The following is a 27555-nucleotide window of genomic DNA, read 5'->3' on the forward strand; positions in this document are numbered from 1 at the left end:
ATGATCATTTCCTAATGGCCAGAATTTTCCAGTCCCAAGCAATGGGTTTTCCCAGGGTGGAGGGAGCTTGCTATTGGCTGCCGGCGGCGGGATCTTCTGGTCCAGCCAAAGTCCAGCCAAAGTCGATGACAATTTGCATGGCTCGCCCACACCGTCGCCGGGGAACCCAGGGCGGGGGTCCACTTCAGCGGAACCGGGTGATCCCGCCAGCAGGAAGGGTGGGAAAATCCCACCCTTGATGTTACAGCCATTCTACCAATTAGCTACACTTTAATGTAATATCCTCTGGTACCACACTCCATATTATGTCTTATGAATCTATTTGAGATGAGTAATTCCAATAGTTATGAGTGCATTCAGAGGCAGGATGCCAGCAAAAGAAGAACTGACGTTGCCAACAGCGTTGCCAGGTTGGAAACAATGCGCGGAAATTTATGGCCTCTCCTGCCAGTGGGATCTTCTGGTCCCCCTCCACCGCCCCCGGCATCACTGGAGTTTGGAGTGGCTCATCGCACTTTCCACAGGGGCCCTGAAATTCTGCCATACGTTTCCACTGATCCTGCCCTGTAACCCAGCCAACGCTATGATAAATAACCTGTTTTTGCTTGCTATTATAATTTCTTAATATTTATGGTCGTATCTAGTAATTCTTATAGGTTATGTGCATTTTCCTCTGCTGCACGGGATGATGGGATGGGATCATAGAACCATAGAATCCTACAGTGCAGAAGGAGGCCTGGCACAACAATTAACTTGTGTTAGTTTGCAATTAATGATATTGTCAGATAAATCTTCAGGTGGACTATGGTATTATTTTGCCCTTGTCATATCCCGAGGAAATCCAAATACCCAAGATGCATTTCCTGTGTGTGCCAAAAGTAGTGGGAGTGATCTGACTAAAGTCTGATCTTCTGCTTACTTCTCTACATCTTGCGGTCTTGCATTTTACTCTTCAGTTGCTCATGGGAGCTTCCAAGAATGCTGGAGCAGAAAATACCAAAAATGAACCTCGCTTTCCAGACATGTGACAACCTTTCGATCATTTATTTTCATCATTTGAAGGCCAAACATAGGCCTGGAATTTACAATAAAGACACCGGTGAGGCTATTTAACAAAAATGTTGGTGGGGACTTTCTACACCCGATCATGTCAGGCAGCTTTGGCAATGAAAGCAGAAATGTAAGAATTAGGGGCAGGGGTCGGCAGATTATCCCATCGAGCCTGTTCCACAAATATCACCAGAAGCCAAAGTTACATTTCACATTGATGTAAAAGCAGGAACCAATCAGCCCCTCCCTCCCACCATCAGTGGTGGCAGCACTTCCCACCCATCAACTTCGGGAACCATATTGAAATACATTTGTGTGTCACTATTGGGCCGATGTGCAGGAATCATACCCCCAAGACAGAAATTGCGTCCAGGGCGACGTGATGTCAGAGCAACATGATGCACGACTGGTGTGCACCTGGCGAGAAGTACTCTAAGGGAACCTTGGGGGTGAGCACAGCGTTCAGGGGGAGAGGGTCTTGCCAGTGTAATGGCAGAGGGGGGGGGGGGGCGGTGGTGGTGCCAGGAGGTGCACCTGGATGAGGATTGTTTCCTGCTGTGCTCTGGGATGGATTTCACAAATGGCACCTGTATCATTGTAGTGCTGAGTTGATGATGGGTGAATCAGAGGCCACCTGCCAGTGATATGCCATGGAACCCCTGCCTGCCTAAGTCCACACTATATGGCGTAAAAAGCCACCATTGGTGGACGCTGTTTTTTCCGCCTCACATTGGACTTTTCCGACATCGGAGAAAATCTTACCCTCTGTCTCTCTGTTTCATTCATTTCTCCAGAGTTCTATATTTCCCTCTCGATATTTTGCTTCCTGTCCCTGATCTTGCATTGAATTATATTTTTCAACGTATATGTTTTGCTTTTAGTTCTGTGGCCTTGATTTTAGCTTGGAGTCATCTTCCCCGCAGCGGTTGCTGCTTTCAGGTGAGAAAACCCTGGAATACGGTGGCTCAGAGCCACTCCGTTGACAGTCTAGTAAAGTCCACAGCAGAGCTGGATTGAGAGAAGTTGGTTAATTGTGGGGAGGGGAAGGGTGGGCAAGATGGGGAGGGGTTCGGATTGTGAGGGGCTTCTGACCAGAAAGGGACATCTGATTGCAGGGGCATCTAATTGGGGGTGGGAGTTGGATGGTGATCAGGGGTACGGGCTAATAATGAGGGGAGAAGACAGATTACAGAGTCAGCGTTTACTGGGTGGCCTATTGGGCCTTGTTGGAAACTCCCTTGATGCTCCTGCCAATTTTCTGAATGCACGCCACATTGTAGAAATGGGCTTCAACAGAGAAAAATCAATACATTGGGCGGGGATTTACGGTCTTGCTTGTTCCGAAACCGTAAAATCTCGCCTGAGGTCAACGAATCTTTCCATGGTCCGCCCCTCACCCACTCCGATTCCCATGGTGGGCAAGATGGTAAAGTTCCAGCCATTAATGTGTTGGTGCTCAAGGAATGCACCGCCAAACTCCCATCATATATTCCTTGTCTAAAGTATGGAGGTTCAGTTTTAAGGCATCAAACAACTATTTATGCACATTAGGACCATTCTCAATTGTGACTTATATCATTGGTAAAAGTGACTTTTCTGTGTGCTTGTCAGAAAAGCTCCAATGGCTCACGAGTGCACTTTAGGGAAGGTAGCCTGCCATCTTTATCCAGTAAGAAGTCTCACAACACCAGGTTAAAGTCCAACAGGTTTATTTGGTAGCAAATACCATAAGCTTTCGGAGCACTGCTCCTTCGTCAGATGGACGAAGGAGCAGTGCTCCGAAAGCTTATGGTATTTGCTGCCAAATAAACCTGTTGGACTTTAACCTGGTGTTGTGAGACTTCTTACTGTGCTTACCCCAGTCCAACGCCGGCATCTCCACATCATCTTTATCCAGTCCAGTCCATATGTACCTCCTGTCCCACACCAACAAGCTTATCTCTTGACTGTTGAAAACTAGCTATAGCAACTTAATTCAAACAAAATCCAAGCAGGCACCTACCGCTATAAGAAAGAAAGGACCCAAATGACAGAGTGGACCTATCAGCCAGCACCCATTTAATGCAGTCTGCCTTTCAGACACTCTGACTGCCTAACAGGACTTTTGGTCATTTAAATCATTATCAGGTCTATACCAGGTGCTCAGCATGATCCCTCAATCCCTCGCCCTTCAATCCCTCAGCACCACTTAATGGTGCGCTCAGTGAAATGTGTGTAGATTAGCGCAAAGACCTGAGTTCACAACAATGCAAATCACTTCTTCCCAGCGTACACTTGCAATCTTCACAAAAGTGCCCCAGGATCTGATGAGCAGTAAAAAGGAAATATTGGGTAATTTTTCCAAGAACTTTGCACTGCCAATGCAAGTTGGAATATATAGGCGCTGTTACTTGCTTCTTATCCGTAAGTGGAAATGCACTGGCAATTTTCCTGTCATATTCCAATATTTTCTGGCTGCAAGTAAGATTGTGATCGTCAGGGCTCACTTGAAAAATTTAGGCTACAGTCTAAACACAGTCATTTCATTCATCATCCCTTAGACCTGAAACTCACAAGTGCCAATAACAATTACTTACCATCCTTACAATCATAGGACCAATAGAATACAGTATTAAACACTGCATAAAAGGCAAAATATTGTGGAATCTGAAACAAAAACAGAAAATGTTTGAAAATCTCAGCAGGTCTGACAGCATCTGTGGAAAGAGAATAGAGCCAATGTTTCGAGTCAGGATGACCCTTTGTCAGAGCTCAAATGAAGATTCATCCAGATCTGACAAAGAGTGGCAAGGTAGCACAGTGGTTAGCACTGTTGCCTCACAGCGCCAGGGAGCCAGGTTCAATTCCTGGTTTGGGTCACTGTCTGTGTGGAGTTTGCACGTTCTCCCCGTGTCTGCGTGGGTTTCCTTCGGGTGCTCCGGTTTCCTCCCACACTCCAAAGATGTGTGGGGCTAGGTGGATTGGCCATGCTAAATTGCTCCTTAGTGTCAGTGGGACTTGCTAGGGTAAATGCATGGGGTTATGGGGATAGGGTCTGGGTGGGATTGCAGTTGGTGCAGACTCGATGGGCCGAATGACCTCCTTCTGCACTGTAAGATTCTATGATTCTCTCTCCACAGATGCTGTCAGATCTGCTGGGTTTTTCCAGCATTTTCTGTTTTTGTTACTGGATTATATGACTCAGTTACTGTATTAAGAATGTACATAGTAAACCAAAGAACCTCGATAGTCAAACCCATTTATTTACTGTGCCCATAGACTCATCACAGTAAGTAAAAGACGTAATTATTAGCATTCTTAAATTTACAAAGTACAGCATGTTAATTGTATAAATTAACGTTAAATGTATACAGATGGGGGACAGTCTGTATAATTGTATAAATTAACGTTAAATGTATACAGATGGGGGACAGTCCAAAGATGTGCGGGTTAGGTTGATTGGCCAGGTTAAAAATTGCCCCTTAGAGTCCTGAGATGCATCGGTTAGAGGGATTAGCGGGTAAATATGTGGGGGTAGGGCCTGGGTGGGATTGTGGTCGGTGCAGACTCGATGGGCCGAATGGCCTCCTTCTGCACTGTAGGGTTTCTATGATTCTATGATTCTATGATTGGATGATTACCTGTGCACATATGAAGAGACACTTTGTTAGACTCTGCTTTCTGTTCCTTTTCTGTGCTTACATCCATGCCCAGACTTCCTTGGAGAGGAGGAATCATACGGGGGGAGATTCTCTGGCCTCTCAGCTGCGTGTTTCCTGCCAGTGGGAGGTGGCGTGTTGTTTGCTAGCGGCAGGATTCTCTGATCCCATTGACGTCACCCCACGCCGGAGGGAAACCTGCGGGCGGGGGTGCGCTGCCGGCGGCTCCGGAGAATCCCGCCGATGTGAATGGCCGGAGAATTCCAGCTGTGATGTCCATTGATACGCTTGTGATCCACTGTAACTGATGGGCACTGCAGAGGCTGGATTCAGCTCAGGAATGAATTTTAAGTTAATTTGCTAAGTTCCCTTTGTAGTTTTGTTTTAGTTACAGTTTGCATTATAGGGGTTATTATTCAGTTGATTGGCTAATTTGCTTTTAGTTTACTTCAGTAGAGTATGAAGAGATGTTCATTGACTCCAGTAATGAATTGTTGAGTTAGATAGATCTGTAAGGCCTCACTTTGTGAATAAACTGAGTACAAGTTGAGTTCCGCTCTCCTCCTTCACCAGCTGGCTGTACAGAACTCTTCTCGTTTGTCATACAACTTGCAAAATTAGATTATATTATTAGTTTTGGTCAGTTTATTAATTATATTCCCTGTTTCTCAGAGATAAGCTTTAACTGTTTGCATTACACGCTGGAAGTCACCTGACCATTCAATTACACAGTACTCTATCTGAGTTGGGTTCCGGAAGTCTATCTCACTGGATAAAGTTTATTTTTTAGTGTCACAAGTAGGCTTACATTAACACTGCAATGAAGTTACTGTGAAAATCCCCTAGTCGCCACACTCTGGCGCCTGTTTGGGTACACTGAGGGAGAATTTAACATGGCCAATGCACCTAGCCAGCAGGTCTTTCGGACTGTGGGAGGAAACCGGAGCACCTGGAGGAAACCCATGCAGACACAGGGAAAACGTGCAAACTCTGCACAGACTGTGACCCAAACCGAGAATTGAATCCGGTTCCCTGGCATTATGAGGCAGCAGTGCTAACCACGATGCCACTTTTCAAACCTGGAACTTTAGGAGTTATGTGTACTTCATAGAATAAACCCAGACTGACAGGCAATGGGTAACTTTGTCAAAGTTTAATCTTCCTTGAGGAACGTAGTGTACACCAAACTATTTCCTTAAACCTCTGATTGGTCACACTCCCTTAACAACATGATAAAGGCGTTTCCCAGGATTAAGTGACTCCCTTCTGGCTAATTTGCTTATTGAATTATCTGCTGAGAGCCAAGTGGTTACACCTTTTGTTTGGTAATTTAAAGAGACAATGCACAATATGTTCAGTTTCACTCAGCCTTTGACAAGTTTATGTTTCTAAATTATGACTTTTAATTCCCGGAAAAATCTGTGCTGAGAATGATAGAATGTAAACACAAAGATGGTGACTGCAAGCAATTTAGGGATACAGGGCCATTTCTGTAGCTATATTAAGCTGCCACTGCATCTTGGCCTTGCCCTGTTAGTTAACCTTAATGTGGTTATTGCAAGTGTTAAGGACCAGATCAGAAACTCCGAGGTATGTTATGAAGTTAGCCTCAACCCTAATTTTTCCTTTTGATTTTGGCATTCGGCTGAGCATGAAGTGTTTCATAAGATCATAAGACATAGGAACAGAATTAGGCCACTCGCTCCAGGTGTGATTCTATTAACCCACTAGAAAGCTTTTATTAAAACAAACTTTATTGAAGAACACAGTTAGAATATAACAAAAAGAATTTGCATAACTTTTACCAATTAAAATACTTAAACATGATAAAGTATAATTCTTAACAACTATCCATCTCGAATGTTCCAATTTAAGTAATATCCCCATAGACGTAAATCCCTTCTTGAGAACCAGTTTAGCACCAAAGACAGATATGTTACATGGATGCTAGATTTCCAGCTTTTTAACACCCCTGGGCAGACATAGAAAGATACCTGCCCTCTGACTCCTGTGCAGCAATTTCCAGAAAAGGATATACCCTCAAGAAGATCTTCAGATAAGACTTCTGGCAGATTCCAGACTTCAGAGACACACAGAGCTATTTCTGCTCTTTTCAGATTCAGACAGCAACTGACTTGATTTTTTTGTGTAAGCCTAGCTCCATTCAGTCACATAACCTTACTTGCCAATCAACCTAATCAGATCCCACTCTGCAAAATCCCAGGGGAAAACACTAAAACAACCATCCTACATTAGCCCAGATAAAAGAAACATTGTATCAATTAAGATCAATTATTCTGCTGCAGCAACAGCAGAGATGGCTTTGTACAGACAAAACAGCGCTGATACATTTCTTAAAGGCCCAGTATCTGGCTAAAAGTTCTCATTTAAAGCGATTTGCCAGCTTAAAAGTAAATGCAGCAAAAGTCGTAGTAAAGACTAAATGTGAACTTCATCTGTTTCTCAGCCTTTGTCACATCTGGAAATTGGGCAACATGGTGGCAGGGAAGATATGCCAGGCAAAACTGAAATGAAATGACACCTGATATGGGAGGTACATTATATATGGTGATCCAGCCAGTGTGATCTCTGCCTGACTCTACCACTTCCAGGGTGAACTACATGCAGATCTTCATTTTGGTGAAATTTTGGAAATTTCCTGAGGGAGGAGAGGAAAGATCATGCGAGGTAAAAAAAAGAGGCAAAGTCACTATAGTCCCAGATGACCATAAGCTACTCCCTTTGAGGGGGAGAGCTGACTGGTGGTGATTTAACCTGAGGATCATCACACCTTAGGCGAGGGGTAAGGCTGAGAAGGCGGGATCTTCATGAATAACCTCAGCTGCTACGGGAATTGAACCCAGGCAGTTGGCATTGCTCTGCATCACGAACCAGCCGTCCAGCCAACTGAGCTAAACTGACCCCCCATTCCTGCCTGATGATGAGAGGAGGTGGGGGGTTAAAATTTCTCACTTGCAGCCAACTTATGAAATATAAATCGCATTTCTTGCGTGCATGGCCTTTATGTAGTTGCCTGTTTGACAGAAACTGAGGGATGTGATTTGCTTACCCCATTCCAGTGTAAGATCTTTTTTTTCTCCTTTATTCTGTTTGTTTTCCATATATGAGGTAGTAGCTTAATTACAGTTGGAAATAAAAACACAAGTTTGGAGGATGTTCAATCTAAAAAGGGCAATTTGGCGTTAAGTGGCAGAGGATGGTGTGGGAATGAAAGATGGATATTTGGACGACAATAGGTTTTACCTTGTATCTGACACACATAAAGTTTCTGAATTGAAAATGCTTAGTGATGCCTCGAATGGAATAGCATTCCAACATTAACAACCCACGTTAACAGACCCAAAAGTTCTTCAAACAAAGAAATGCGCAGCTAACTGTAGTTAACTTTTCCTTTTAATTCGATCATTTGGCATTTCGGATTTATTTAAAGAAAGACAGGAAAGGCAGAACAGAAACATACAGTTAGCACAAAATGAACAAACTTGGAAAATATTCCATTGTGTATAAGTGAGATCTGGCGACATGCTGAGTGTATTTAGTGATCTGAGCATGGAAAACTGGACAGTTGGGAATCATTTTGTGCTTGGATGAGCATTTTGTCCTCCAGAGCTACGCTTGGATCACAAATCCGAAACAAAAGAGATGAATGGGAAGTCTTTTAGTGTACTGGAATTCTATGCTTGTATCAAATATCACTTGTCTGGAATGGTCTGGAGATGAATTGTGACTGGTAGATATAAAGAGATTCACATTAGGGAGCCAAGACAATGAAAAGCATTTGAGAAGATTTGTAAAGACTTTACTGTGCAACATGGGGATTGAAAATAGCCCACTCTAATTATTAATCACTGGTCCAAATGATCAGCTTGCTGTTAATTCCTAAATCATCCCTCGTCTTGAAAGTTATGCACACACGGCACCCTGGAAAACTAGCAAAGATGAGCCAAAAGCATAAAAAAGAAATGACTGAAACAGCTCCCAAGAAGCTGACGACTCAAGGGCAACCCGGATTATAACCCTATGGCATGTGAAAACAAATAGTTACACAGTCTTGTAACTCGAGCTGGACAGTAGTTATAAACATTCCTTCACTTGTATTGGGTGCAAAATATAATTGTGATTCAAAGCCTGAAGGGAGAAATATCAATGTTGCAATCACCAAATTGGTGCATTTCCAAGTGGTCCAGGTGCTACCCTGGACAATTTTGATTTTATACATTGAAATGTTGCGTTTTGAGTCATTTTTATGTGTTTGACAGATTTTTAATCTTAAAAAGAACCTGAAGATGCAGTGACATTTGAATTTTCAACTTCCTCGAAGAATAAACTCACCAGTAAAGGGAGGCGATGGCCTAGTGGTATTATTGCTAGACTATTGATCCAGAAACTCAGCTTATGTTCTAGGGACCCGGGTTCGAATCCCGCCACAGCAGATGGTGGAATTTGAATTCAAAAAAATAATATGTGGAATTAAGAATCTACTGATGACCATGTCAGAAAAACCCATCTGGTTCACTAATGTCCCTTTAGGGAAGGAAATCCGCCACCCTTACCTGGTCTGGTCTACATGTGAGTCCAGAGCCACAGCAATGTGGTTGGCTCTCAACTGCCCTCGGGCAACTAAGGATGGGCAGTAAATGCTGGCCAGCCAACAAAGCATATGTCTCACGAATGAATTAAAAAGAAGTAACTTTCCCTATCAGCCCCAAGCCCCAGCTGACAATTTATGCATTTTAATACCTCCAGACCTAATTAACACATACTCCATCCAATTCCCATCCCTTCACATAGACACTCCCCCTCACCCTGCCCCAAACCCTCTTAGTTCATCCTACTTGACGCTCTTTTCTGTCTCGGACCACTTTTCCATTTAACCCGGCATTCTTACACTGATCAGTCAAGTTAGCATTCTTCCTTTGCCTTTTCAATTCAAACTCATACTCTTCTCTCCATTTAATTGGTTTTGTCCATCGCTCCATTCAAGTTGACACTATTCTTCTTCCACCGCAAGTTCGCCCTCTTTGCCTTTCAGTTGAAATGGCATCCATTGTCTCTCTGCAGTTCATGCTCATAATCTACCCCCCTCCTCCCATTCTCCCCCCCCCTCTCCCAGTTAAGGATGGCATGTTCTTTCCTCTTTCCCCATCCCACAGTTAAAGTTGACAATTTTATAAACCTCCATTCCCAAGTGCCATTCCTAGGTTCTCCTTGCTCCTGCCATCTTCTCTCCTCTTTGTAGAACAATATGGAAGTTTGAAGAGAGAAATACAAATGTTGAAGACAGAACATTGATGGTACATCTTGGGGTCATGCTTCTTCAGAAAATGTTGAACTTTCATGGTAAAATAAAATATGTATTTTGGTGATTCTTGGCGCAAGTTCCAAGCAGAGGGATACATGCTCTTCCTCTTCTTCACATTATTCCAGTCCCCTACCCTCAACTAAGTTCTTCTGTGGACATTAAAGCCATGGAATTTCTTACCTTCCTCCTAACATCCTCAGGCTTTTAAAACCAAAGCTTGGTGTGCTTAGCTAATCCTTTATTCCGTATCTCATCTTTTTACTCTTTTCAATATTGATGATGCCTTTACCTCAGTCTCTCAATGAAGGGAATGTGGCTGTACAAGTGGATAATCAATAGGCTATGCCGAACATTTCTGCAAAAAAATACAGATTATCTTCTCTGACAGGAAGACAAAATAACTCGCATATACCAAAAAAATCAGCATGTTTATACAGATCTTAACTCATCAGAATGGATAATCAGCAGATTTTCTTTTTTGTGCGTGGTTTAAAATGACTATCACAGCACTAACTTCAAGTGAAAGATTCAATTTGGAAAGTTCAAAAAAGATCTAGTTATAAGGCAAATGATGTAGTCACAAAGGAAATAAAAATCAGAGGTCACAACTCAACCACTCCATACTGTAAATTAAAAGTCCAAGCCAAGATGCACCATAGAAAGCATCCTTTCCGGATGTATCACAGCTTGGTATGGCTCCTGCTCTGACCAAGACCACAGAAAATATCACATTCTTTTTGATTTTATTTAATTTATTATTGTCACATGCATTGGTATACAGTGAAAAGTATTGTTTCTTGTGTACTATACAAACAAAGCATACCGTACATAGAGTACATAAGGGAGAAGGAAAGGAAAGGGTGCAGAATGTAGTAGTACAGTCATAGCTAGGGTGTAGAGAAAGATCAGCTTAATATATGATAGGTCCATTCAAAATTCTGATGACGGCAGGGAAGAAGCAAGAAACTACAAAGGGTTGTGAATGAAGCCCAGTCCATCACGCAAAACAACCTCCCATCCATTGACTCTGTTTATACTTCCCACTGCATCGGAAAAGCAGCCCGCATAATCAAGGACCCCACGCACCCCGGACATTCTCTCTTCCACCTTCTTCCATCGGGAAAAGGATACAAAAGTCTGAGATCATGTACCAACCGACTCAAGGACAGTTTCTTCCCTGCTGCCATCAGACTTTTGAATGGGCCTACCTCGCACAAAGTTGATCTTTCACTACACCCTAGCTATGACTGTAACACTACATTCTGCACACTCTCCTTTCCTCCTCTATGAACGGTATACTTTGCCTGTATAGTGCGCAAGAAACAATACTTTTCACCGTATACTAATACATGTGACAATAATACATCAAATCAAATCAAAAAGTATGTGATACTCTCTGAACAATCCACAAGAATTCACTAATCTTTATTAGCTCAACATGATTTTATATTTGTTGAAGCCTAACGGTCACATTTCACTCATTTTCATATCTTAATTATTTTTATATTTTGCAAATTAAACAACGGTTGAAGTTTGGCAATAGCCAAGTCACTTTTATGGTATAATTATTGATGTGCGAACGATAATGTGTATTTTATTTTAATTCTAGGTTTGCCGTGTCTTTGTCAGAATTTGGTGGAGATTTCAAGTAGAGGGCTGGATAGAGTACTTTCCAGACTACACTTCAGTAATCCGCAGAACTGACAACAGAATCAGGTTTGTGTAAGCTCCTTTAAGTTAGACCCATCAAACTCAGGTACATCTTCGTGGGCTCATCAATGGGATATCTCTGCATGTTCATCTGTTCTGCATTGTTTTGTCAACATTGATAAACTGGAAAGAGTGCAAAGAAGATTTATGAGGATGTTGCCAGGACCAGTGGGCCTGAGTTACAGGGAGAGGTTAGCCAGGCTAGGACTTTATTCCTTGGAACGTAGGAGAATGAGGGGTGACCTTATTGAGGTCTATAAAATCATGAGGGGCATAGATAGGATGAACGCACATAGTATTTTTCCCAGGGAAGGGGAATTGACAACGAGAGGGCATAAGCTTAAGGTGAGAGGGTAAAGATTTAAAAGAGACCCGAGGGACAACTTCTTCACATAGAGGGTGATGCATATATGGAATGAGCTGCCAGAGAAAGTGGTTGAGGCAGGTTCAATAGCAACATTTAAAAAGCGTTTGAATAATTACATGGATGGGAAAGGGTTAGAGAGATATGGGTCAAACACCGGCAATTGGGACTAGCTGGGAAAGCAGCATGGTTGGCATGGACTGGTGGGCTGAAGGGCCTGTTTTCGTATTATACTGCTCTATGACTCTATGGGCGGGTTTTCTGGCTGCTCTCGCCCAAGACACAAAAATCCTGCGTGAGGTCAACGGACCTTTGCATCGTCCACCATCCCCGTCCCCCACCACCTGCTGCAATTCCTGTGGCGGGCAGGACAGGAAAATTCCGCCCTATGACTCTGACATGTCCCTGCGATGTTCTGTGTATATGCGTGACAGCCCTCCATGTCTTATAGGCTAAATCGAATAATCTGCAAGAAACATGGGGCCCCTGGCCAGGAGCACAAACTTATCTCTTTCATATTTTAAGCCCCCATTCTCACATGTTTGATGCCTCGGCTAATTTTAGCATGAATACTGCTACCATAACTGATCAGTGAGTTCAGCACATAATCAGCAATGAATCTGAAACCTCTCTGCTCTGTATCACTCAGCTCCCAGCTAAGAAGGTATGTTCACTAACTGAACCATGGGGAAAGATCACCTTGACTTCTGAATAGGTTTTTTCTGCGGAACAAGCCGGAATGCTATCGCCCTAGAATCTTTCACTAGGTTGACATTAACACTCAGACGTGGAGGTGCCGTCTTATTTTTCCTTGAGGGTTTTTTTTTGTGGTTTTAATTCCTCTTTTCAAAAAAAAACTTCCTGTAGCCAAAGAGATCATTTTTCACCTGAACAAAACAGCAGTTGTCCTCATAACAATTACCTGTCCCAGAAAGAGATGAGCTTCTTTGTGAAGTTCAAGACCGCAGTTCATAGGGAGGACAAGCTTATATAAACGTCGTCATGTCAACAACTGGGCGACAAGAGCTTTAGGGAATATGAGATGAAGTATTATGGTCTACATTCTTGCAAATCTTACCTCGGGCAATGTGAAAAGTTGCTTTTTTTTTTCACTGAAGCCTGTCTCTTTTTTTTCGGTCTTAAAACATGTCGGCGTTTCGTTGATTCTAAAGCAAGGTTGTAAATAATTAATGAAGAAGACTTTTGGGAACAATAACGACTTTACGACGAGCAATGTTAATTTCGTGCAGTTACTTGTTTTTTAAATACTTCGGAATCCACCGCAAATAAATGGTGACCGCAGCTAAACATTCTCCTGCAGTAAATATAATCCATTCGAAGCTGCCCATACGTGAGTTAGATTAACAGACTTGGAAAATTCTTACATACTTTCATATCTTTGGTTCATGGTCCAGTAATTCCTACTGTTTGCTGTAATCGACACCTTTGCAGTCAGTAGCAAACAGCACATGCGAATTGCAGCTTGTCAAAGGCTACGCATGATATGGTCCAAATAGACAGCTTTGGCAGGTAGCTCCAATCTTGGGGACTAAGTAGCAAAGTAAATTAGTACTAGTTAGTTACCTTGCATGCATTTAAGAAATGGACCTCTATTTTAAAAGCAGCACTTAGTGCTGATGAACAACCCATTGCCACAATAGGAGACATTTGGACAGCAAGTAGAGTAAGCTTTGTTTTTGGCCTAATTGTTCACCTTTTAGGGCAACACAGTGGTTAGCACTGCTGCCTCACAGCACCAGGGACCCGGGTTCAATTCTGGCCTTGGGTCACTCTCTGTGTAGAGTCTGCATGCTCTCCCCATGTCTGCGTGGGTTTCCTCTGGGTGCTCCGGTTTCCTCACACAGTCCAAAGATGTGCAGGTTAAATGCGCTGGCCATGTTGAATTGCCCCTTAATGTCCAAAGATGTGTAGATTAGGGGGATCAGCAGGGTAAATGTGTGTGGTTACGAGGATTGGGCAGAGGGGAGGGCCGAGGTGGGGTACTCTGTTCAGAGCCAGTGCAGACTCGATGGGCTGAATTGCCTTATTCTGCACTGTAGGGATTCTATGATTCTATTTTCCGTGATGTTCTGTCCACGTTAAATTGGCAGGTCCATTGCTGGACGATCAAAACTTTACTTTTTTTTACATCCAAGCGGAGATCTACTTGCATAAGTGCACTGCATTGTCAGAGTGCAGTGAATATTAGGAAATTGGGGAGATTAGCAGATTACATCGAGGCAACCTATTATTTACTCTAAATCAGTGAAGGAAAACCAGGCAAGATGTTTTAACTTGTGTGTAGTGACCCCCAATTTTCTGACTTTTACTCCCCATGTGATCCAGTGTATCAGGTGCAGATGTCAAATGTCAATGGCATTCTGAAGTTGACACCAGTTGTAGGATAAAAGCTCTCTCTTCGTTCCCAACAATGAGTCTTAGTCCCCAAGACTGAGACACGGGCCTTAATTTTTAGGATGGTGAGGTCTCACTTCCCTCCATTCAAAGAGTGTCCACTGACTTCCAATCCCACCAAAGTCAATGGATGTTTGAATGGCTCGCTGCATCCACTGTGGGGAAACTCGCCAAGGCAGGGCTGAAAAATCTCCTCAACTTCTGTAATGGGCCCTGTTGTCAGCAGTGAAAAGTAGGCATTCCATTTTTTAACCAAATAATCATGAGAAGCCAGAAGGAGCAGGTGTGCATTCCTGACTTTGCAGATGTTGCTGTTGCCCCACCCCAGATGTTTCATGGCATTGTGTCAGATTAACGTCTTGCTAATTACTGGGATATGTATGTTGGGGGTTTGGGATATGTATTGCCCCTTTAAGAGAGCGAGTCATGTGACACCTGAGGTGGGGTTATCTCCTCCCAGTGTGGAACCTGGTTAAGCAGTCTGGGATCTGACTGTGGGACAGTGCACACCTGTAATGAAGAGTTCCACAGTGTTTAAGTTATGAGGCCTACTTTGTGATTCTCCTTGCAACATACTTTGCTAAGTAAATAGATAACAATCATCACCTACTGCTCTCCCTTACCTTATAGGTCAGTACTCTTCCATGTTGAACACCCCTTGGAAGGTGCACTGAGTAGCAAGGCACAGAATGTACTCCACCATGTTTGGTCTCATGGCATCACGACTGACCGAGATGACTATTCCTGGAAGACAAAGCTACCAATCCAGACTTTTGGCAAGTGGTGAGAAAATGAACAGAAATACATACTTGAACTCATCCTCACCAGTATCCTGTCACTGATGCATCCATCTAACCCAGCGTTCATTGGAATGACCATTGTACAGTCCGTGTGGAGGCATAGTGTGGTGTTGTGAAGTTGAGTTTATAAAGATGTACAGAATGTCTGTAAAGAATGTAAAATACTGGAGGGGAAACAACAGTGTGTGGTCCCTTTAACAGGTGGTTTCATGTCTGTCTCTTTAAAAGCTGGTTTTGTTCAATGCTGAGATGTTTAAAATGCAGAGTACACACAGACTCTAAGTTGCACCATTTGTTTCGAGGACCAGACAATTGGGTTACCTTGGTAACTGGCTCTGCAGGTTTTTGCATTTGTTAGCCTATGAGTTCAAAAGAAGACCCTCGGCTAACAGCCTATGAGTTTAAAGAAAACACTCAGCTAAAGGGAACCAGTCAGATTTGAATTTGCTGTTGTTGGCAACCTCAGGCCAATCCAAGTACAGGAATGTGGATAGGTCATAAGAATTATAAAAGAGCAACTCAACTGCCTTGAGTTCAGTTGAGCCAGAAGTTGAGCCAGGTGTTCAACTAGAACAAGATCAGCTCCCTGCCAGTTCAGAACATCTCTAGAGCCAGGTGCCAGGGCCAGCTTAACTGAAGCAGTTAAAGGCAGTAAAGGGCAGGTAGATCAACTGGAGCAGTTAGTCCTTAACTCTGTCCGCCTCAGATATGTCTTAAGATAACTCATCCTTTAACCAGCGAAAAGGACCAAATCGACAGCGCTTACAGACAGTGGACAACTACCAAAGAACTCCAAAACTTCCAAAAGCTATCAGACCTAGTGTATGTTTTCTTTGAGAGTGACTAAAATTCTATTATTACTGTTTTGGTAATGAATGTTCTTTGTGTTTCTTTGGAACAGCATTTCAATCGAATTTTCTTTTAATTAAAGTGTTACTGGTTTAGTTAAAGTTCCTGTTTGGTTTAAAATAAAATAATTTGTTAATTATTCACTTAAAGGGAGTGTCAGATCTTTACATGAATGAACCTCTCAACATTAATGTAGCATAGTTAACACCTTCCCAAACACGTTACCAGATTACGAAGTGAGGTAAAGGGGATTAACCCCTGTGTCGTAACAGAGGGAACCCTCCATTGTGATGTATGGCACTAACACTGTGATAAATGAGATACGTTCAGGACAGACCTGAACAGATCTGAAAACTGGAAATGCGTATGCTGTGGGACATCAGCAACACCTCAAGGTCCAGCATTTATTTTACTCGACCATAACCATAAAAGCAGGGGCCCAACCCTATTCGAAAGGCGTGCTGGTAAGGTGCGTTGGCTATGCTAAATTCTCTCTCAGTGTACCTGAACAGGTGCCGGAGTGTGGCGATGGGGGATTTTCACAGTAACCTCATTGCAGTGTTAATGTAAGCCTACTTGTGACACCAATAAATAAATTAAACTAAACTATTTCAATGAGGAGTGGAAGGTGATGCGCGATTGATTCACACGGGAGGCTAGGACGTACCCGGGAATAAAGGCTTTTATTCACAACAAGATTGGAGCACACTACTTAACAATACTATCCCAGACTAAGGGCTACTAGGAAGTAGCAGTGACCTTTATACTCCTGCAGGAAGGCGGAGCCGAACGGAGTGTACCACATAAACAATGATAACAGGTGGAACACCCAAACCCTAACCCCAACAGTAACAAGAGTAACATATGTACAAGTACCCATAGTGGTAACCATCTATGGTTCACCACAGAAGGTGAGTGTGCCAAGAGCAAAATGAGGAATGTCTAAAAATGAAATTCCAACCTGGTGAAGCGACAACACAAGATTGTACGCTAAGCAAATGATGCAGAGCCAAGAAACTCCACAACTGTGGATTAGATTAAAGTTCTGCAGTCCTACCACATAGAGTCATAGAGGTTTACAGCATGGAAACAGGCCCTTCGGCCCAACTTGTCCATGCCGTCCTTTTGTTTTAAACCTTAAGCTAATCCCAATTGCCCGCATTTGGCCCATATCCCTCCATACCATCTTACCCATGTAACTATCTAAATGCTTTTTAAAAGACAACATTGTACCTGCCTCTACTACTACCTCTGGCAGCTTGTTCCAGACACTCACCACCCTCTGTGTGAAAAAATTGCCCCTCTGGACACTTTTGTATCTCTCTCCTCTCACCTTAAATCTATGCTCTCTAGTTTTAGACTCCCCTACCTTTGGGAAAAGATATTGACTATCTAGCTGATCTATGCCCCGCATTATTTTATAGACCCCTATAAGATCACCCCTCAGCCTCCTACATTCCAGAGAAAAAAGGTCCCAGTCTATCCAGCCTCTCCTTAAAACTCAAACCATCAAGTCCTGGTGGCATCTTAGTAAATCTTTTCTCCACTCTTTTTAGTTTAATAATATCCTTTCTATAATAGGGTGATCAGAACTGCACAGAGTATTCCAAGTGTGACCTTACCAATGTCTTGTACAACTTCAACAAGACGCCCCAACTCCTGTATTCAATGTTTTGACCAATGAAACCAAGCATTCAGAATGCCTTCTTCACCACTCTGTCCACCTGTGACTCCACTTTCAAGGAGCTATGAACATGTACCCCTAGATCACTTTGTTCTGTAACTCTCCCCAATGGCCTACCATTAACTGAGTAAGTCCTGCCCCGGTTCAATCTACCTAAATGCATCACCTCGCATTTGTCTAAATTAAACTCCATCTGCCATTCGTCAGCCCACTGGCCCAATTGATCAAGATCCCGTTGCAATTGGAGATAACTTCCTTTCATGTGATCATGAATGATTGTGGATTATTAAGTAATGAATAGAAGAAGAAGGCTCCATGAATATCCCCACTCTCAGTGATGTGGGAGCCCAGTACATGTGTGCAAAAGACTAGTCTAAACTCTTTGAAATCACTTTCTGCCAGAAATGCTAAGTAATTGGCACATACTGGCCTCTTCCTGATGCCTCCAGCATCTCAGAAGCCAGTTTTCAGCCAATTCAATTCATTGCACATCCAGAAATGGCTGAGAGCATTGGACACAGCAAAGCCTACATTCAGGCTCAACAACATCCCGGCTGTGGTAATGAAGACTTGTGCTCCAGAACTAATCTTGCTCCCAGCCAAGCTGTTTCAGTACATCTCCAACTCTGGCATTTACCCAACAAAATGGAAAAGTGTCCATGTATGACCCGTCCACAAAATGCAAGACAAATCCAATCCAGTCAATGACTGATTTTGATTTGATTTATTATTGTCGCATGTATTAGCATACAGTGAAAAGTATTGTTTCTTGCACGCTACACAGACAAAGCATACTGTTCATAGAGGAGGAAACAAGAGAGTGCAGAATATAGTGTCATAGCTAGGGTGTAGAGAAAGGTCAATTTAGTGCAAGGTAGGTCCATTCAAAAGTGTGACGGCAACAGGGGAGAAGCTGTTCTTGAGTTGGTTGGTACATGACCTCAGACTTTTGTATCTTTTTCCCGACGGAATAAGGTAGAGGAGAGAGTGTCCGGGGTGCATGGGGTTCTTAATTATGCTGGCTGCTTTGCCGAGGCAGCGGGAAATGTAGACAGAGTCAATAGATGGGAGGCTGGTTTGTGTGATGGATTGGGCTACATTCATGACCTTTTGTAGTTTCTTGCGGTCTTGGGCAGAGCTGGAGCCGTACCAAGCTGTGGTACAATCAGAAAGAATGTTTTCTATGGTGCATCTGTAAAAGTTGGTGAGAGTTGTAGCTGACATGCCATCAGGCATGATCCATCAATACGAAAGCGAAATACCCCATCAATACTGGAAATCAAAAAGCAAAGGAGAACCTGCTGAAAATATTCATGAAACAACAGCAGAGAGAGTAACAGAGTTAATGTGTTGAATATCGCCTGTCCCACAGAGGTGTGGTGCGTGATTCTCTGGCCTTGCCTGCTCATGTGTAAATTGCGCCAGGTCCAGAGAATTGTGGGGGAGGAGCCGTAATGCAGTTAGCGTCGGCAGGGATTCTCCCGTCCCGCTGCAGTGAATGGAGATTTGATCGAGTGCTACATTCTCAGTTCTCGCTGACAGCGGTAGCGGGTCGTGAACAGCCGGAGAATTCCGGCCTCTGAAATGTCGGTGAGTTGCGAATTTGAATTGCACTAAAGCACCCAGCGGGAATTTCATCAGTTTTCCCACTGGGGGATGGGAAGGGGGGGGGCAACACTTAGAAATGTTTTGGGGGAATTCTGCCCGTGGTTGCAGATGGGATGGGGGTGGGGCAGGAGAATGCGGGGAAAGACCCATCAGCACAGCTCCCCCAATCAGTTCCTCCACTTGTGGGAACTTGCAGGGCAGGTGGGCACCAGCGTTAGCTGCCCATTCCAAGGAGGCAGCCAGCCAGTTAGGGCATTTGTGGCTCTGCCTAAAGGGAATGTTGTGACTGGTATTTTGCTGCCAACAGAGCTCACCGCCAAACCCACCCCCCGCCACCAACCCCCCCCCCCCGGTCATGTGTGGAGGCTGCCAGCTCATCATTGGAGGTGGGCTCCTCGAAGCAGGCCGGAGGATCATTGGAGCCAGAGACTCTGTACCCCAGTAATGGGGCTACAGGAATTGGCCCTTCACTACTCCTCCTCTGAGTGCAGTTTGATTACTGTTGATCTATCACTGCTGGGAAGTGAGAGTCACTCGCATGCATACTCTCTTATCAGTGTGGTGTATCCATACACCTTGGCTCATAAACAAAAGCAAAATGCTGGAAATCTGAAATAAAAACAGGAATTGCTGGAAAGACGCAGCAGGTCCGGCAGCATCTGTGGAGAGAGAAAAACAGAGTTAACATTTCAGGTCAAGGACCTCTCTTCAAGTAAAATTTGGACAGGGATCTTGTAACTACATTCCTGCACAAGAAAAATGTACTCCTTGCAATCAACCTGAAAACCATGTATGCAACTCACATCATTCCCAATTCACAGCACATTAATCTTCACGCTGGATGCAATTTCTCTTCTGGATTTTGCCCCGCATGGGGGAATGCTGTTTTTTTGCCAGTCTTCATTAGTTTATATTTGTTGGAAGTTGTAGTTGGAATCAAGTGTTTGAAAGGCTGGACTGAAACAAACGGGCTGAAAATGTATCTAAAATCCTTCCTTACAGACTGCTCAATCATATTCGTTACAATTGCCATTGAAAAGGGCTAATGTTTCTCGATTAAGTTAGACATTTAGCTTTTCATTCTCTCGGTCACAAAAGAATAAGGTGTGGTAATGCCACTGATGATAGCGTTAATACATTTAAGAGATATTCAAATCTTTTTGCCGGAAACACTACTAATACAGGTGAAAGTTCTTGCCATTTCCCTGACTTTCGTTCTCCTGCTCTTTCCTAAGCAGTTTTGAATTCTGTCTCTACCCGTCCTTTAATGCTCTCCCTAAGGCGGGTGTGATGAAATGAATCCAATGATAATTGCCCAGACCTGTCTAGAAATGACTTGCAACACGTAGCTCTTGAGTTTTTAGTCAAAATGCAGTTGCCAGTTGTTGCCCATAAATCACTTCAGTGCAGTTTTCTTTTCCATCGCGGATAGTTAAAGTCTGCCGAGATTTTTTGGCAGGTTACGAGGGTACTACTTACACGCCTTCCAACAGCGCAGGTTTAGATGGGTGAGTCATAAGAAGGTGGAGACCCACCTCCAGATGAACTGTTCATATCCTTCTGCCACTATTGTAGCAAATGAGAAAAACATATGTGTCCTTAGGGTGGCATGGTGGCACAGTGGTCAGCACTGCTGCCTCACAGCGCCAGGGACCCGGGTTTGATTCCGTACTCGGGTCACTGTCTGTGTGGAGTTTGCACATTCTCCCCTTGTCTGCGTGGGTTTCCTCCCACAGTCCAAATATGTGCAGGTTAGGTGGAATGGCCATGCTAAATTAACACTAATGGCAGGGCAAATGAGAGTTATGGGAATAAGACCTGGGTGGGATTGTGGTCGGTACAGACTCGATGGGCTGAATGGCCTCCTTCTGTACTGTAAGGATTCTATGATTCTTCATGAATTTGTCTGAATACTATCATCATCAAATCCCCCATCATCAACATCTTGGGGGTTCACCATTAACCAGAAGCTTTGCCAGGCTGGCCCTCTCACTCAGCACCATGGTTACAAAGCCAGGGCAGAGGCTTAGTACATTCACCTCCAGCATTTAGAAGAATCAAGCCAGAAATGTGTTAGAATAATCACCAGTTGTCTGGGTGCATTAAATTGCGACAGTAATCACCATCAACAACATTTATATTCATTTATATCCATTTATATTTACATCCATTTATATTCAGGGAACCTTACTTGTACAGTGTTACTCTTATTAGAATTTTTTATTCTTGTTGTTTGTCTGAGAAATGTTAGAGGGCCATTTTAACAATTCTTTTGAAAGTATATTAAATATAATATTTCACAGTCATTGTGCTTGATTAAAATGCACAACAGGGAGAGCAGCAAACAAGTTTTTAAAATTTATTTATTAATGTCACAAGTAGGCTTACATTAACACTGCACCGAAGTTATTGTGAAAATCCTCCAGTCGCTACACTCCGGTGCCTGCTCGGGTACACTGACGGAGGATTTAGATGACCAATGCACCTAACCAGCATGTCTTTTAGACTGTGGGAGCAAACCGGAGCGCCCGGAGGAAACCCACGTAGATACGGGGAGAACGTGCAGACTCCGCACAGGCAGTGCCCAAGCTGGGAATCGAACCTGGCGCTGTGAGGCAGCAATGCTAACCACTGTGCCACAGTACCGCCCTATGATTGTGTGAGTGATTGTCATCAGGAATGAACTGTCCAAAAGGGTGGTTGAAGCAGATTCAATAATAGAGAATTCAAGTAATGTTTGAAGGGCAAAAAACATGATAAGGCTATGGTAACAATCGGGGGAGTGGAATTAATTGGATAGCTCATACCATTGCAAACTTTGGCACAGGTGTGTTTCTGCATTTTCCCTGGATTAGCCCTGAGCCATTTGCCAAGCTTTTCCGTCTGCAGCAAGGGCTAATTTATAATCTAGGGAATGCCATTCCTAGTGGTTGTCGAGATCAGCACCTCCCTCAGCTGTTATTCCTGTGACTTCTTCCCAGCTGGCAATGCAATATCAGCTTCTAAGAAATGTATCAGGTGGGCGACTGATGCAGTCAGCATTTTCACCATCTTTCCCATTGAATCATGTGACGTGGCTGCCCAGCATTACCACATGGCTGCATGTCCTGATGTACAAGAGGGTATTGACAGCTGCCATGTGGCCAACTTAAAATTTATCCTTCATGTTATAGTAGGGCACCATATTTGTGCTGAGGTGGTTTGATATGTGAAGCCATTGGCAAGTATGAGTGTCAGGTGTCTTTCCATTATGACTTACAACTTGAATATTTGTCCCGGTGAAGCATGGGTATGCACAGGATGCAAAGGAAGAGCTGTAGATTGTGTGAGGTCTTGCTATGGATGAAAAGATAAACAGGCAATTCACCATTTACACTGTTCAAGCTGACATACAGTGGACTGATAGAAGTGCTTCTGAGAGCTAAATATTATTCAATAAAGGGATGGGCTATTTTAATCGAGTTGGTACAATGTTAAACGGAAGGAAAGGATGGAACTTGCATTTTCATACTGTCTTTCATGACCTTAGGATATCTTAAGGTGCTTCATAGTCAATGAAGTAATTTTGAAGTGTTGGAATGTAGGATACGTGGAAGTCAAATTTATACAAACATAAAGGACAGACTTTTCTCCTTTGATTGAAAATTGTAGCATCGAGTGGGAAAAGTGGCATTGAAGCCATTGGCCCAAATGGTGGCTTTCTCTGCTGTATTGTTTGGGACTGAGCCAAGAGAAATTGAAGGGGTGGGTCCCACAACATCACCCTGGCAGAGCCCACTCCACCAGCAACTTAATATTTAAAGATCGGGACGCCATTTTTAAAGGTCACCCTGCAATATGCAAGTGAAAATAGAACACACACACACCACCCCAACAAACCCCTCACTGGCACTGCCCCCCCCCCCCCCCCCCCCCACCCCAGCACTGCCTCTGGCACTGCAACAGGGCCAGTGCCTGGGTAGTGCCAGGGGAAGTGTCTGGGTACCGCCCGGGCAGGACCCTCTTTCCCCCTGAGCAATGTACTCACTCGGGTTCCTCCGGTGGCTCTGTCCACCAATTGTAATTCATGTCGGTGTGAATGGATAATCTGACAGAGGAGGGATTAGCAGATGTAGAGATCTGATAATTACATTGAAATTTATGATCATGCAGTTCCTGACATTTAACGTCAGGATTCCTGTTACATTCCTGGTGGTGGGGGAGGGGCGGGAGGGTTGGTGGGGAGTGGGGGGGGGGGGGGGGGGCGGGGGGGCGGCGCGGGTTGGGGACAATCATGTAAAACGAGATCTGGGCCTCTTGCTGGATTTTCCGCTCCTGTCACCAAACCCGCCCAAGAAGATATTGGTGTAGAAAATCCCAGCCAAGCCTTTTGAGTGGTAACACCACAGCAAAACACCGAGGGACTGGAAATATGAATTAAAAACAAAAACTGCTGGAAAGATTCATCAAGTTTCGCATCTGTGGGCAGAGAAACAGAATTAACATTTCTGATGGAAGGTCACAGATCTGAACTGTTAATAAAAGTATAATACTGCGGATGCTGGAAATATGAAATAAAATCAGGCGGAAATATGGAACAGATCTTTGCAGTACCTGTGGAGAAAGAGACGGAGTGAACATTTCGAGTCTGTATGATTCTTCTCCAGAAATGTTAAAACACAATGGCCAGAATTCTCCCATCCCGCCTGCCACTGAAATTCTAGTGGGCAGAGGGTGGACCGTGTAAAGGTCCATTGAAGTCTGGCGGGAATCTCCGGGTTTCAGGCCAGCTCAACCGGAGAATCTCGCCCTGCTTTTCTCTCTCTACAGATGCTGCCGGATCTGCTCAGTACTTCTAGCATTTTCTGATTTCATTTCTGTTTCAGTGGTGTTGGCCAAGGGATACCTAATGTCCAGGACACCAGGAGATCTTACTTGGTCTTTGTTGATGAGTACAACTTGTTACAACCACGAGGGCAGCCAGGGTTTTGGCTTCACATCTCATCCAAACGATAACCCTTCTGACAGTGCAGCACTGCACTAAAGTGTCGGCCTACAATACGCACTCACATCCCTGTCCTCCTGACAGAGTGCTGGCGCCGACGTGTTAATGTTTTGGAAGACATTTCCCTTTGATCTGGTATTGTCGTCAGTTATCATAATTGGGGAAGAAATGGAAAAAGTTATTCTCGGGACCTCTGCACATTCTGCCTCATTATTATTCAGACTCACTGACACTCAGGTAGTCATCAAATACCACTTCCCACAAGTTAACTCTTTGGGAGAGGCAGCTAGGCTAAATCTCTCTGCACTTCAGAAACGGATGCCAATCTTACAAGGCCCATCCCACAATCGTGGACAAAGGTCGATGCCTCTTACAGGCAGCAGGCATTTCTAATGAGAGAGCAGCAAGTAATCAAAAGCAGCCAATTTGCAACCCTCAAACATCATGAAAATTAAACTGATCAGGCATGGTTCACAATAAAAAAAATCCACAATATTGGGCCCAGTTTAGACATTTGCCAGTTCCAGAATCAATTTAAAGTTCCTGGCAATGCTCCTGTGAATCTCAATATAATGATATTTTGGAGCATCATTGAAATGATCCAACAATAGCAGCATGATACAGCACAGGTTTTTACGGCTAAAAGATAAATAGTCCGTACAAAAAATAAATAATCCGTACAAAATATGATTTTGGGATGGACCTTGAGTATTCACTGCAAGAAAAGCAATTTTTAAAAAATTCATTCATGGGACATGGGTGTCGCTGGCTGGCCAGCATTTATTGCCCATCCCTAGATGCCCAAGAGCATTGAAAGTCAACCACATTGCTGTGGCTCTGAAGTCACAATGTAGGCCAGACCAGGTAAGGATGGCAGATTTCTTTCCTTAAAGGACATTAGTGAACCAGATGGGTTTTTCCGACAATTAGCAATGGTTTCATGGTCATAGTAGATTCTTAATTCCAGATATTTTTTATTGAATTCCAATTCTACCATCCGCTGTGGCAGGATTTGAACCCTGGCTGAATTTCTGGATTAATAATTGAGGGATGATGCCACTAGGCCATTGCCTCCCATCTGAAATGTGTGTTTTCTGCACCTGACCACTTTGAGTCAGAAACTGTGCGAAGTTTGGATAAGAGGCATAAAATGAGGGTATGGAAAGATATAGGTCATGGAAATGCTGACAGTGATATATGCAGGTGAGGATGTGTGCTGCCCCTTTAAGAGAGCGGGTCAGGTGACTCCAGGGGGGGGCTAGCTCCAACCAAGGTGGAGCTTGTGGAGTGAGTTCTAGGACTGATTGTGAAGCTGTGCACACTTTGAATAAAGTGGCCTCTTGTTCAATACCTACCTTGTGGTCTTTCCTACACCCTACAGCATGTGACCCAAACATAATGGTGATCTGTCTGAGACATTAGATCAATGATAAATTAAAGAAATGAGCATTGACTCCTGCATCACCAAAATATTATTTCCTCTCTCGAATGCCAGGCCTTTATTTGTTGTGGCCTTTTCCAGTTTCTGGTCGATGTATAAAGGGACTTGATGCGGAAATGAGTCATCAGTACCAAACATGAGTAAGTTGTCAGCTTTTATTTGGAATCTACCGCACGTGTTACACCCTTTTGGCTCCAGTGATGAAAAGCCCAGAAGATGGAATGAGCTTAGAATTTTCCAGCATTGCTACCAAGATGGCACCACACATAGAGTGAAGTCAATTGGCAAAATGTCCCGCTCCCAGTAGGCAACACCATTTCAGTGGAAACAATTGGACCAAAATTTAGATTCTTTTTTTAAAAATCCACAATATTGGGCCCAGTTTAGACATTTGCCAGTTCCAGAATCAATTTAAAGTTCCTGGCAATGCTCCTGTGAATCTCAATATTATGATATTTTGGAACAGCATTGAAAGGATCCAACAATAGCAGTATGATACAGCACAGGTTTTATGGTTAAAGAAATAAATGAAATGTGGGGACAATTTTTAACCGCTGGCTGTTCATTTCTTAGCCCATTGAGATCCAAGGTCTGCCTGATGTAACGTTCAACCTGTGTAGGGGACAGCAGTTCACTCTGTTGCTGTTAAAAGCTGCTTAAATATACAAATCGGGTTCTGTGCCGATTGTGGGACTTCTTTTTTTTGCAATTTTCAGGTACAGATGGAAGTTCCATGTGAGCACCCTGGCTCAAACTTTATTTGAAGAAGATTTATTTGGGGCCCCTCCCGGCCCAACAAAAAGTTTGTGACCCACTGCTAGCCTCAGCTCGATGCCCTCTCACACCCCGCACAACCCTGTGACGGGCTGCACTCCAGGCTCAGCATGCTGAGAAGCCACAAACCTCATCCGCCAACTCCACAGTAGTTGGATGTCGTAGCATTTGCCACCCACAGCCCACCAATGCTATTATAATGAGCCCCCAAACCTCAAAATAGTTCGAGCCATCCAACAGCAACTTTGGGTGCTTGGTACAGCTGTGCCACCTCTCTTTTGGGTGGAAGCTGAATTTGCCCCCCTTCCAGAAGGGAAAGAAAACAGTAAACAGGGAATTAAGAATCCTTGTCTGAACTGATCTTGTATACTTTAAAATGGAACACCAGTAAAATGGGGAAATAAGAATACTGTTCTGAACTGGTCTTTTATTACTTTAAAATTAACAACAGTAAAATGGGGAAATAAGAATACTGGTCCGAAGTGTTTTTTCCTTCCGGATTTCCCCCACTCATGGAAATATCTAAAGAAGCTTACATTATTTAGTTCTGGAAGATTTTACTATGACATAGAGGGATTTGGGCCAAATGCAGGCAACCGGGACTAGCTTAGTGGTAAAAACTGAGCGGCATGGGCAAGTTGGGCCGAAGGGCCTGTTTCCATGCTGTAAACCTCTTTGACATCCCATTTGTAAGTTGATGTTGAAAGTTTGAGTTAAGCAGAAAGGTGCAAACTGAGTGCATCTCACAACCTCCTGTGCCACGATTCAGTTCATTCTTTCAACAGTCCATAACAACTCGATTAAAGGCAGGAGATTCACATTAGACCGGCTGCACTATGACAGGTATCCTCCATTTTTTAAAATAGTCTTTTTACCAAGGGTGGAAACTCTTTTCTGCTGCTGAATAAAACTGGT

Source organism: Mustelus asterias, chromosome 12 (genome assembly GCF_964213995.1).
Source record: "Mustelus asterias chromosome 12, sMusAst1.hap1.1, whole genome shotgun sequence".
NCBI lineage: Eukaryota > Metazoa > Chordata > Chondrichthyes > Carcharhiniformes > Triakidae > Mustelus > Mustelus asterias.